The sequence below is a fragment of the Mycteria americana genome, chromosome 5, assembly GCF_035582795.1.
Source record: "Mycteria americana isolate JAX WOST 10 ecotype Jacksonville Zoo and Gardens chromosome 5, USCA_MyAme_1.0, whole genome shotgun sequence".
NCBI lineage: Eukaryota > Metazoa > Chordata > Aves > Ciconiiformes > Ciconiidae > Mycteria > Mycteria americana.
In genome coordinates, this window is record NC_134369.1 from 20,361,823 (window position 1) to 20,375,721 (window position 13,899).

The 13,899-nt window shown below is 40.7% G+C and overlaps 1 protein-coding gene across 11 annotated transcripts in view; it reads right to left on the reverse strand.

Annotated features, from left to right (window-relative positions):
- Positions 1-13,899, reverse strand: part of TSPAN4 (tetraspanin 4) — a 467,778-nt gene that overhangs the window by 241,868 nt on the left and 212,011 nt on the right. The window lies entirely within an intron of this gene.

Consider the following 13,899-nt stretch of genomic DNA (forward strand, 5'->3'; position numbering starts at 1 on the left):
CTGAGACTGTACTAAATGCCAAAGAGATGGATCATTTCACAGGTCTCATGCGTGATATGTTCTGGTTTTGCATTGCAAGAAGGCTTTGCCTTTTGAAGCAACACAGCGTTGCTGACTTAAATTCACTTTGTGAACCACAATAACCCCCAGATCTTCTCTTATAGGCCTATTTGTACTTATGCAGTTGATTATTTCTCAAGTGAAATATATTGCATTTATCCATTTTTTTCAGGCTGTATCTCCAATTTGTCAACATCATTTTGGCTACCAAATGCATCATCTCTATTACCCGCCCCCTCAGAAAATCAGATCAGGACTGAACACTACTTGTAACAAAGTACAGGGGGATGCAAAAACTTTCAGATTCTAAAAGAGTATTTTTTAAATTGAGCTATGAATCAGGGTCTGAACTACCTTCAAAATTTCCCTCTTAGTATCACAGGTGCAGCTCATCTCTAATGAGTTTTCACAGGATAATTAACTCCAGACAGCTTGAGCGAACATCCAAATCTTCAGTTATTCACCTTAGCTGACAACTCCGGCAGATAGTTTGAACTGCTGTAATTCCTAACACAAAGGGCGCATAATATCTGGGACCACTGACTGAATATTTGAGATACCTCTTATTGCTTTATCCACAGAAGCCAAAAACAGTATTAGATAAAGCGCTGCAGTTAGACAGGACTTTCTCATGTTCTTGTTATTTTAGGCAGCTCTGCAATTGGTGCAATTACACCAATAGTTGTGCCATGTCACTTTTTTAAAATACCCATTCAACTATTTTTGCGCAGTGCTGATGACTAACCTAATGTCCTGCAACGTATTTCTAACTCTTACTGAACCTCCCAAAAGGGGAACATACAGTGAGGCCAGCACATAGGACACGGGTAGGCAGCATTACAGCATCTATTCTTATCCTCGGACTTTATACAACTCTTGGAATATCCTTGAAACTATCCACAGTCCATATTCACCCTCTGTAAAATGCCGTTAGTGAGAAGAACACAAAACTCCTGTTTCAGAAGTGGGATGGGCCTCCCAGGAGAGGTGCACGGGCAGTTAATTTGGGAGCTCTGAAGGGGTAAAGATGGCATTAGCACTTACATTAGTGATAAATAGATTTTAGTCCCATAACACCTCTGTGTAAAATCATCCTCATTATACAGACTGGGAACTGAAAAGCATGAAAATTAGGTGACTCAATTCCATCAGCAAGGCTGAAATAGAATCCAGGTCCTGCACCCAAGCCCAGTGCCTTACACACTAAGACATCTTAAGTAAAATAAAACAATACATATTTTAAAAAATTCCTGATGTTTGCTAGTCATCCTATAACTGTACCTAACACCTCACTAACTTAGCTTACGGCATGGAACTACTTTGACTTCTACAGTTTTACTCCTCATCTTAGAGCAATATGCTTCTCACTTTACAAAGTTGTTTTTCCATGTGAGATTTCCCAAATTCACTTCGGTTATCTGTTACAGATCAGCCTCACAATGTGGGAGCTGCATGAGAAAACAGTATCCTCTACTCTGAATATCAGCAACGTTCAGGGAAGTATGCTGTGCCAGCGCACTAGAAGAGAAAAAAACAAGGCGCAAATAGCTTTGGCAATTGGTTTGCTAAAGCAAGATCACTGGCACACAGCACCATGCTAAGCTATCAAGCTCTTCTAACACAAGCCCATCCAGCAGTACCTGGGGACAGCACAGCTGTAGATGCCTGTGTTATGTGTAAAGTGCCAGCAAAGCAAAAGGCAGGTGCCTGCAGCTGCGCCAGGCACTTAGGGGTAGCACAGAGCAGATCAGCACAAGTACACTGAGAGTGTAAGACAAGTGTGTGCAGCTGCATCCCAGGGCCTAGAAAAAAAACAGATGAACGTACTTGAACGCTGTGCCTGGCTGTGAGTTTACCATGTGTGGATTTGCATAGTTTTGCCCTCGGCACTAATGGAAAAGACAATCTGCACACGCGGCTGGCATGGGTACTTCTAGCAACACGAAATCTAGCAACTCACTCTGGAAGGAGTGTCACCGAAATCGGGAATCAAACTCCTTAACACCAATGTAGTATTAAGAAGCAGGCATTCTTTATTACGGCACCAGATGCATGGGGGATCGTTCCACCTAGCGTGCATACCACAGGTTACATCAGCCGAAACTTATACTGTCCAGTTACATACATATGCATCAAATTTCCCAGAATGACCATGCATATTCATTCTATTTCCTGGAACTAATTATCATATTTGCGTGGTCATTGCGCATGCGTCCTTGAGCTCCGAGGGGCTTCTGTGGGGGTCTCTGGTGGTCCTTGGTGGCCGTACAGGTGTGTCCTTTAGTTGACCCCTTCTTCTGGACACGCGCAATCCCACCTTGCTTATGTAACTTGCTTCCCTTCTTCATGGTGCATGGTCCCTAACAATGATTTGGCACCCTTAACACAAACCAGTTATTCTAACCACCCTCGACTCATTGTCAAGATGGGCTGGGGCTGTACTGGGAACGTAGCAGCATGTCCGTACTACTCCTTGTCCAATTGTCTTTGGGCATAGTAGAATATCCATAGCCATAGGTGTACAAACACAATATTAAAGCATTGTCTAACCTGGCTCCTATCTCTATGTTGCTTAGTTACAAAGAACGAACTAATCATTTTGGTTACATCTGGTTACAGGAGGATCATACAGTTACTCAACTCACACGGCATGCCAAAAACTGGAGGAACATCAATTTCTCAAGGTCCTACTAGCAATGGCCTCGAGGACACATTTGAAATATCTCAGGGACAAAAAAAAAAGAACCACACCAAACAAAAAGGGTTTTTTAACCGCTTTCAAAGGTAATGTTGGTCGCAAAAACTTTGGTAGCATCCTAGCAACACTTTCAACAAAATGTCCTGACTGTAAGTACAAAATTCACTCTTTCATGAAATTGTGCAACATTTTAAACCACCGAGAATAATAATCTGAACTCTGTCAAAACGGGATTTAAACCTGCATAGATCTCATACCGCAACACTGACAGAGTTTGAAGCTTTAGAGAGATCTTCGAGTTAAGCATCCATGTTTTAGGTACCATTTTTAAAAAGCACTATTGCAGGAAGGGTTTGAAAGACTACTATTTATGTAACTAAATTCCCAGGAATTTTCAGACTAGAAAATTTCTGGAAAAAAAATGACATGAAAAAATCAAGGACAAACATTCGCATAAAACAGCGTTCAGGTGGGAATGAGCAGCACGCCCTTCCAATCACAATATATCATACCAGGTCTCTGGAAGCTTGTAAGGTGTGATGCTACAAGCCTCTGTGAAGCTGAATTCACACAGAACAGACACTAAAAGTAATCTGTGCTTTAGTGGGAAATTTTGCACGGTTCAGTAGATTTTTAATTATTCACACGCAAGTAACTACACTCCTACTGGAAATCAAAATATTAATATACGATACCTTGCTGAGAGTGTACAAGCAACACAGGTCCCTCCCAGAGTATCAGTGGTGCTGGGCTCGGACTCATGTCAGCTAGCTGCTCCCCTCCTGTGTCTGTCTGCAGAGCTCTTGCAGTTGGTCTGGCATAGACCGAGAGCTGAGCCCTGATTCATGATTTCAGGCTCCAGCCATGGAATGCAGCCATTGAAAACCCAGAACTATTTTTACCCCTGAGCAGCCGCAGCATTTCTGCCCCATAAAGACTTGTAAAGCTAATGCCTTACCCTAAACACACACACACACCCAGAACCTAACCAGCTAAGATGCATGGTTCCCTGGCATTTAGTGTGGTTTTTAAACTGCGCAGTTGCTATCAACAAGACAAAGCAGCTCAGCCCCTGGTATTATTGTCAGCCCTCAGAAGTCAGACATTTGATCCCAGCTGTCAAAATTAGAAATTCCTCAGAAATGCTTTGCTCCAGGAGATAAGATTAGCTCAGAGCAATGACTGTCTATATGGTTTGTCTTGTACACCACCAAGCCCAGCCTGCATTTAACAAATATGTAATAACATCTTCAGCTAACTGACAAACTGCAGACACAAATAAAAATCACTTTATGTTCAATGAAATTACTATGTGTTTTAAGGAAAACAACAAGGCCAAGGCAACCCCAAAAAAATTCACAAGACAGACAACAATAGCTTTTTATATAGAACATCCAGAAATATGGAGTTGTCTTTAATAAATAATTAGCAACAAATCAGAGCTAGACCCCTGAACTAACTTTTCAAGATTATACAGAGAATATTGACCACTAGAAACTTCCAAAACTGTGCTGTCTTGAACCTACAGGATTCTACGAGTGTACTTCAGAAATAAAAAATGCAATCTAGTCTTACTGTGGAGGAATAAATAACAATAAAACAGAACTAGTCAGATTTTTGCATAATCAACTATAAGCGACACAATATACAAGCGCTTTGGCAGAGAACAGTCCACAAGCAAGTGCATAGCTGGACATACATAAGGGGTCCAAATACCTAAGAACCAGCAGACTCACTGACTTAACTTGCCCCTATGTTGCTTTAGACAATGAAAAATAACTGTAGGCATTTCTCAGAAATATGTGGTTAAAACACAAGAGGCATGATACAAAACTGACAGAACTACCAACAACAGTCAATTATTAGTTCTTAAACTGTGGAAGCATGTGGAGGCTTAGGTAAGAATTAACAGCTCAACAGTTTCACATCTTATATTAAAAAATGGTCCCTGCCATCTAGAGTTTTCACGATGATGAAAGAAATAACGTGCAAAGGGTGAGACTGCCAAGTTCATAGGAAGACAGTTATGATCACCATTAAGCAGCAGATGCCATAACCTACCAAGCTTCCTAGTGAGTTTTTGGGGCAGCAACCCCTATAAAGTCCCTTCAAAGAGCAGCTGCAATGGAACCTATAGTACACATGTATACCTAGAGTAACAGGTATATGTTAGGTATATAACATATACCTGTATAAGGTATCTAAGGTATCTAACCTTAAAGCTCCATGTAACTTAAAGACAAATTCTTGACCAGATATACCCAAAGCTGTGGCAATTGGCATTCTGAAGATACTCCATTTATGAAAAAGTAATGAAATAATTACAGGAATATTTCTCAGATCACTCACAACTGAGTACCTCTAGCATCATGCAGACTGATTCTGCAACTCTGAAGGATCTGGCCCTTTTATGCAAGACCTTGTACTGGGAATCTATCCTTTGCTGTTTCATACTCACAGAGAGTCTATTAAGAAAGCGTAGGGGGAGCACGAGGAAAACAGCAATGAAGGAGCCCCCTTGGGGAATGAGAAAGCTACAACTAGAGTGTGTAGAAGAACACGAAACATACATTAAGAGGGCCAGATCTGACATCAATGACCTAAAGCTCAGAAAAGGCGTTAAACAAATAAAGGAGCAATACAAGCTTGTAATGTCCAGAAGGCTGAGCCACTTTAGCCTAGTGCTGTGGGAAATAAAGCAGAAAAAATGCTCTTGCTGTGAATTCGTGTCTCTATGAGAGATTATTCTCAGTGAACAGCCTTCTGCTATTTCTGCAATGAGCTGACTCTCCAGAAGTCCCTTTCACTTGCAATGAGACACCAGAAACCCCATCAGCTACAAAAAGCCAAGAGAGTGTAAGTCTAGCTAACAAAAACCCTATGCAAGTAGCTTCACAGTTTCTGTCACTTTTCACCTAAGAATTAGGAAGTACTTGTTTCCTACCCGCTGAATTATTACCAGTTCAAGAACAGACAGTGCCTCAAATTATTGACTCTCACAAATAAGAGAAAGTGTAAAAGATTGGTGTAAAACCTATTCCTTTCCAGCAGAATATTTAAGGTTCTCCTTGCATACGACCAAATAGAATTCAAAGGGGAAAAAAACCCCTACACTAATACAAACCTGAGGCTGTCTGATAATGCTTTCTGCTTTTAATACCTTATTCAGCAAGCTTCAAACTTTTTGAAAACCAGAAGGTAAAGAGCCAAGATAACCTCCATGAATTTTTAACGAGGCTCCCTCGGAGATTGCCAACACCAGATAGGAAATTATTCACCTTTCTCCCAGCTGAACTCGCTGCTTCATATAGAAATGTTGAGGGATGGTCAGAGGAGTGTCTAAAACTGGGAGCAGCAATATGAGGCCATCTGTGAGGGCCTCACCATTTGCTGATTTGTTTCTAAATGAAGAGTTTAAAATACTGATTTATATACTTGCTTTGAAAAGCCAATCTTTTCCCCTCTGTCCTCGATTTTATGCCACATGGAAGTGGCTTGGGATCAATGGTCAAAAAGAAAAAAAACCAAACATACACAAAGTGCACCAACAGGTTTTAGGTATCAAAAGAAGAAGTCACCAAAAGTAACGTAGTAGTCACCATGACAATTACCAAAGAGGCTTTAAAATATAAGAAAGGAGGAAGGAGAGGAAACAAATTAAAAAAGCAGCAATTTAGGGTGTGAAATTCCAACAAGTTTTAAAGGTTTTGTTCTCCCAGAAAATCCGCACTACTCATCTCACTTTTGAGAATTAGCACCATGCAAGGCATCTTTTAAGACATTTTCCGGAAAAATGAAGAAATCCCGAATCACTTTTTCATAAGGATCCTATATGCTTATAGAAGAGCTGTAATGAAACTATCAATCATTGGTGTTAAACAGTCCATGCAACTGAAGACCAAGAGAAAAAAGAATCTGAAACCAATTCATCAATTTTATAGTTTCAATTTTCAGGGAGAATATCTAATTATTATAAATAGCAGTTATAATGCAGAAACTCGGAGGCATCTCCAGGTCTTCCTGTTACTCTTCAAGAAGTACAGCCAGGCTGTGGATCCTGCTTAAACAGAAAGTGAGGGGAATGACCTGACAGCTGATATAATTGCTGCCACTTTCTAGGACTGCTCTGGGGAGATTGCACAGGAAGGAGGGGAAAGGAAGAGATTCCTAAAAAGGAGGTGTATTTCTAGCTTAGATCCCAAGCTAACTGCCTGATAAACATTTTGCACTTGCATGCAGACAGAAACCAAACACGAAAAGACACCCACAAACATGCATTTCTTTCCTCTTCTTCAGCAGCCTCAAGTGCTAGTAATCATAGTTATCATCCCTATCTGTCCAAAATGCACATGCATGAGAGAGACAAACACCTGTATAGCTGCCAAGAGCCAGGTTTGCAATCACAGTGCAGGATAGTTGCTAACTGCAGGCTTAATTTGTGTTCATGTCATTGCAAAGTTATGCCCAGTACCGTAAGAAGTCTTACCCACTTCACAGGGGTGAGATGTTTACAGAATCAACCTCACTCAGGAGGCAGAGGCCACGAACTGATCCACCTGCAGTGGTACAAATCCAGACTGCAAACAAGGAAAAGCTCAAGTTGTGACATTTGCACTTACACCTGTTTCAAAGATGAAAACTGGAAGTAGTATCTCTCAGCCTCTGCTTAGGGCTCGCACTGGCGCAGCCATATTGCTTGATGGTTTCTAAGTACAGTCAGGACACTCAAGAATTATCACTGTATGTCTTATTTCTTTTACCATTTCCTAAAGCATTTGCTCTGAGCTACTGTTGAAAAAGGATACTGTGCTAATGTTGCTCAGACTCAGAACTGCCTTCCTTCATTAACTCAAGAACTTGCAACACAGCTATTTAATATATAAATTATCTGAATGTATTGCCAAAAAGAGGTGCAACTATTGAAACTGAATGTGCCTGTACTATTAAGGGCACTCATTTTTGTGTGCAAAAGAATTGTCCGTCAATGAAATCTGAGGGCACATGTGTGGTGCTGTTGCATATGCTAGCAGGAAAGCTTAATTCTACTCGCAACAGAAACACCAAATTCCCTGCAACAAGAAAATGTCAAATCAGCAACAAAAAATGCCAACATTTTAAATTCAGTACTGAAGCCCACCTCCCATGTGTCTACCTTTAATTTTGGCTTCTTTTATTGTTATATGTTACTTGTCAGATAATGCAAAATGCATCAAATCAGGGGTTTCTTTCAGAAGTTCTTGTAGATACTCTCTCTAAATTCTTTCTTAGATCACAGCTTGGTTTTTCCCTCTTCATTTCTTCCCTTATCCCCTCTCTTTATTTCACTCTACTACATCAACAGCTAAAATGTCGGCAACCTCTGTAAAAATATATATACAAATGAGGAATGTCATAGTACCTACTGAAAAAAAAATTAATCTCCTGTGTTACTACAGTCATGTAGCTGCTCCTAGTCCGGTTCCTTAGAATATAAACTGGGAGGAAATAGGGGACCAAATATAATCGTAACAAGACAGTAATATAAATGTTCAGCATTTTAACTTTTCTAAATGGAATCACACACGCAGCATTCAACAGAAAACAAACAAAAAAAAATTACTCTTCTTCCTCAGGTAATTAAATTTTGAACAGTGCCTGTAAAAAATGCTGTTTAGCTTGTATAACTTGTAGCAGGTGCCTTCCTTACCATAAAGTCTCCTTTATAAGTAACAGTGGCTATGCTAAAACATTTTCAGCACTTCCAGGCTTCCAGAGAGAAAGACTAAGAAAGTCATTCATTTTTTTGTATTTGTGAGAATCAGCCATTGATTCAGTGTAGCATTTCCATACTTCAACTCTTCCCCAGGTAAATCCAGTAGAATATTTCATATTTACCCAGGGCTGCCACACATCTGGGAGTCCTAACCATATCCAGCGTGCACAGTAAGTACAGTAGCATGCAGTTAGCCTAGTATTTTTCAGAGTAGGCTAGAAGATTGAGGACAGCTGTTACTGGTTTAGCTCAAAGCTGCCGCTTTTTTGTGGCTTATCAGCTATGCTTCCAAAACAGGACAGCTAATGCCCTCAGTTCTGACCAAAGGGTACCAGAATGGTAGCTGGTGCAAGCTGCTCTTATCTGGGAAAGATAAATGGTTTATGTACAGCTTAGACATAGGGATCAATAACTGAAGCTGTGATCAAAGGAGACAGCTGAGCCTTGATTAATCACAGTGGGACATCTTTTATCTGATGGATCAAATCTGGAAAGGGTATCTCTCCAAGGGGATAGGTTGGATCCCACCAGTTTCTCAGCAGCACACAACGTAACACTTAACTACCCAAGAAAGAAATCTGAGACACATCCAACGTTCAGCAGGACTCTGCAAAATTCTGATCACCTGGAGATGGGATTCAAGACAGATCCCACAGCAGTCAGTTTAGGTGATCAGGCAGCTGCTACCTGAAGACACCAGTTCCCTGCAAAAGGGCAGCTAGTGGGAGAGGCAGATATTAGAAGGAGTATCTAAAGGTTAATGTCACTGCACACACACCACATGGTTACATAGACATACCTAGACATAATCTGTAGCTACCAGCAAAACAGCAGCTTAAATGCTATTTATTCAGACATGTATGTATGTACATGCTCTTGTCTTCCAAGTATTTACCACCTGCATCAAAGTGTTCTCAGGAGACAATTGCTGAAAGTGCTCATGTCACAATTACTCTCCACCGATTTTTTTTTTCCTGAAGTTTACTGGTTCTAAGAGATTGTCTGTCCTCTCTAGGTGTATCAGCTGATTTACTAAAACATAACACCCCTCCCTGTAAATCTTTTCTCACGTATGTCTTTAGACCACCATAACTACCAAAACACAATTACTACGTTGTTAGTAGTAAACACTATTACTAACACAGGGACTCCAAAGGCATTACGTACCTAGCTTACTTAAAAGTTTTGGAAGAGCCACTGACTAACAGGCAATAAAATACACATCAAATTTCTTTAGCTTGTGCCATCATGCATCTTCTCTGCAAAAAATACATAATTTTCACAGGAGTGCAGAAAATACTTTATTATGACTATTATTATTATTTCTTCATAAAAGTAATCTACACAGAAGGCTATGGATTCAGAAAGGCACTTCAGCATATACTTAACTAAGCAACTGAATAGCCCCATCTCATACACAACCCTGCAAAACAAGAGGTGAGAAACAGGGGGCTCTCTATTGCTGTCTGATGAGGCTAGCCAAGGCTATGCTGCATTTTTTCCTCAACTGAGACACCCAAAGATAAAAAGCAGGATATTTCCTGGTACACTGACTAACTGCAAATGGGAATGCTCCTCTAGACCAAATTGCTCTCTTTAGTATGAGATAAACAAGCAACCTCTATCGAGTATTAGCAGTCCACTATTTCTGGGGTGTCCTGCATACTCAGCAACGTGCTCTCTACAGTTACAAAGATCACAACACCACCTTAGGTTCTGTGCAGTTCTTGGCCTCAGGAGAAATCAATTATTCTTCTCCTTTTACTTCAGAATACACAAAAATGAAAAGAAATTAATATTTCTGCAGGCCAGCAGAAGAACTTCCAATCATGTTTCTCCCTCCACTTACAAAGCCCATTAGGGATCAGTAAAAACAAGCCAAGGAATGTTCAGCCCCTGTTCTGGAGAAATAAGAAACAGAATCGACAATTAATGAAAGCTGGAGCCATCCAATGTTAAAGTTTCTGCTACTGAGCCAAGTTTCTTCTACAAACTGAAATCAGAACTACACGGAGGCGAATGCACTTTCCCACTGTGTGGATCATAAATGAACAGCATTAGTCATTTTGCCATGTGGAATAAAATACTTCTGTGCATTTTCTCGACTACTATTGTTCTATCATTATCACAAAGGCTGGTATTTAAATTTTTCCTGGGTTCCTTGGCACCTAACAAAGATCTGTCAAATATAACTTCTGGCCCTGCTTCACAGTTCAGCATTAACCCATGTATGCTTGATTCCTTGTAAACACTAGTTTTTCCTAAAAGTAGTAATTTGCATCAAAGATGCATCATTGTGCTCAGTCTTCAAGCACTGTATATTGGCACAGCTCCAGACACTTCTGTGGAACCCCATGGATTTATCCCTGCTGAGGAGTCAGCCTGTGTATTTAATGGCTATGAGGATTGTTAGACTCATGTAGTTTGCATCACACCAGCAACCAAACTTAGCAATCCACAGCCATACACTGGATCAAGTGTTTCTTGAGAGAGTTAGACACATACAAAGATGACAACAAATGAGCATGGGAGCAACGTCAAGGTGGTGAGTAAAGAATGTGAGTGGACTTCATAAATACTGCCTACCTTTTCCTCTGGCACAGATAAAGACTCACTGTCAAGATTTTCTATTAAACCTTTACAACACTAAGATCTGAATGTGCTGGAAATAACCCAATGCAATGCATTGGAAAATTGTTAAGCCATAATCACTTTAGCTAAGAACATTGTATTTATGACAGCTCCACCATTTTCATTACAACTTTGGCAAACATGGAAAGCTTTTTACTCCCCATTTAACAGCTATTCTTGTCAAGGCCAGCATCACTATTAATACTACAGTATGAGAAGCTCTGGCTGCATTTTCATCAGAACTAATCTCTCCTTTTTCATTTTAGGCAGAAGAAAAATGTTGTGACCTACCAGTTTGTCTGGCTGCTGCTGCTGTGAGTGTGCAGAGGACACCCACCAGCACAAGAAAAAGGCAATTCTATCTGTGGCATTTAATTCACAAATTTCCTCTCAAGGCAAGAGAGTATCTAACCAGGTAAATGAATCTGGGGAAACCGAAAGGCAGAAAATACAACAATCCCTGACTAATGTGATACATCTGCTGCAAAAAAGACCAGGCATTTAAGTGGAACTCAAGGTGATGCTGGAGCTCCTATTGCTGGCTGGCTGTAATTTCCTACCTGCAACTGCCATTTGAACAGCGTCTCTCAACCCGGAGATCCAGCTGACAAGCAGGCCACACAGTTTTAAGGTTTCTAGAGTCTGAGCTTTGTTAATCACAGAAAAAATTTAGTGTCAAGGTTGGGACCTCCAGTATCCCTGCTGGGGACCCTTAAATGACAACATACGACTTTAGATCTATCCAGCACACAAAAGGATGCTCCTGCATAGTAAACAAACTTAAAATTAAATATTTTAAAAGGAAGGAGGAAAGCTAACTGGAACAGCAGTTGTTGATTTCTGCCTAGCTAGAAATTATTGGTGACATTCATGTTTAAGGCATCAGATGAGTCATCTTTGTTTCAATTTGCCTCTATTTATCCCCTTGTTCCCCTTCTCACATTCTTCAGTGGCTCCTAGTAGCAACTTTGTAATAATATATCCATAGCTGATGCACGTGCATCTCTTCAGCCTGACTAACACACACATAATGCAATACTACAAAGCCTAATAATACAATCAGTTTTAAGATTCCTAACTTGCAAAGATCGTTCACAACACAGTATTAAGCCTGGAAATAGGCTCTTCATTCTATAGTCAGAGACATTAGCAGCCATAAGACAATGGTTATCCCACTACATTCTCAGAATTGGCAACAGCTGATCCATACTACTTTTTTCTTTTTTTTTTAAACTACAATTCATGAAAATCCAAGTTTTCCCTATAAATTAATCTGAAATATTTACAGATACTTAGTTAACACAGGCATGCTTTGGTAAGACAAGATTTCATGTAACCTGCAGTTCTTAGTATATGGGAAGTATCAATTTTTAGATGCTGGGCTGCCTTTGTAAATGTTTTCAAGGAGATGCCTTTCCATCATCCTGGCATGCCACAGTAGAGAGAGTTCTGATAACGATGCATTATCCCAAACAAGCAACGATGAGAAAAAGAAAATACCAAAATCAAGACAGACCTAGAAAGTCATACATTGTCAAAGGGAAGGGAAAATATTCACCTCTGCTTCTGCTGCTTGCTTATGCCTTGCAATATGTTCTATGCAAACCTCTGTAAAAGGACAGGGGGAAATAAAAATAAGACACCAAAAATAAACAATATGCCACATAAGAAAATTTCAGACAGGTCTGAATATATGTTTAAGTTTTGTTTACCTGAATATCTACACTGATGTGAAAAGTACTTAAAAGTTATGGCCATTTGGACCCAGTCCCCAGTTTGAATTTGTGTATGAAATACTGCATTTCCAGCTCTGTCTGAGAATAATTGCAATTACATCCTTTGCTGTGTCCTGTAGCTGTAAACAGCTATAGCTTACACCTCCGGGTAGGGCAGGGGAGTCAATGCCTTCCTGCCTAATGCAGAGCGTGAGAGACAGCAAAGGCCATGACCTTTTATGAAGTGCCTTTATTTTGGAGATTTACTTCATAGGCCAAACCCCTGACTTGAAAGCCTCTTTGGCAAAAATCCTTCTTTCTCCATGAGCTGAACCACAGAAATCCCAAATCAAGGGAATTAGGAAAAGATCACAGAATCATAGAATCATGTAGGTTGGAAAAGACCCTTAAGACCATCAAGCCCAACGATTAAATCTAACACTGCCAAAAGTCCACCACTAAACCATGACTCTAAGCACCACATCTACATGGCTTTTAAATACCTCTAGGGGTGGTGACTCAACCACTTCCCTGGGCAGCCTGCTCCAACGCTTGACAACCCTTTCAGTGAAGACATTTTTCCTAATATACAATCTGAACCTCCCCTGGCACAACTTGAGACCATTTCCTCTTGTCCTATCATTTGTTACTTGGGAGAAGAGACTGATACCCACCTCGCTACAACCTCCTTTCAGGTAGAGAGCAATAAGGTCTCCCCTGAGCCTCCTTTTCTCCAGGCTAAACAACCCGAATTCCCTCAGCCACTTCTTATAGGACTTGCTCTCTAGACCCTTCACCAGCTTCATTGCCCTTCTTTGGAGACACTCCAGCACCTCAATGTCTTGCTTGTAGTGAGGGTCCCAAAACTGAACACAGTATTCAAGGTGCAGCCTCACCACTGCCGAATACAGAGGGACCATCGCTTCCCTAGTCCTGCTGGCCACACTATTTTCGATACAAGCCAGGATGCTATTGGCCTTCTCAGCCACCTGGGCCCTCTGCTGGCTCACATTCAGATGGCTGGCTCCCATCCCTCGGGGAAG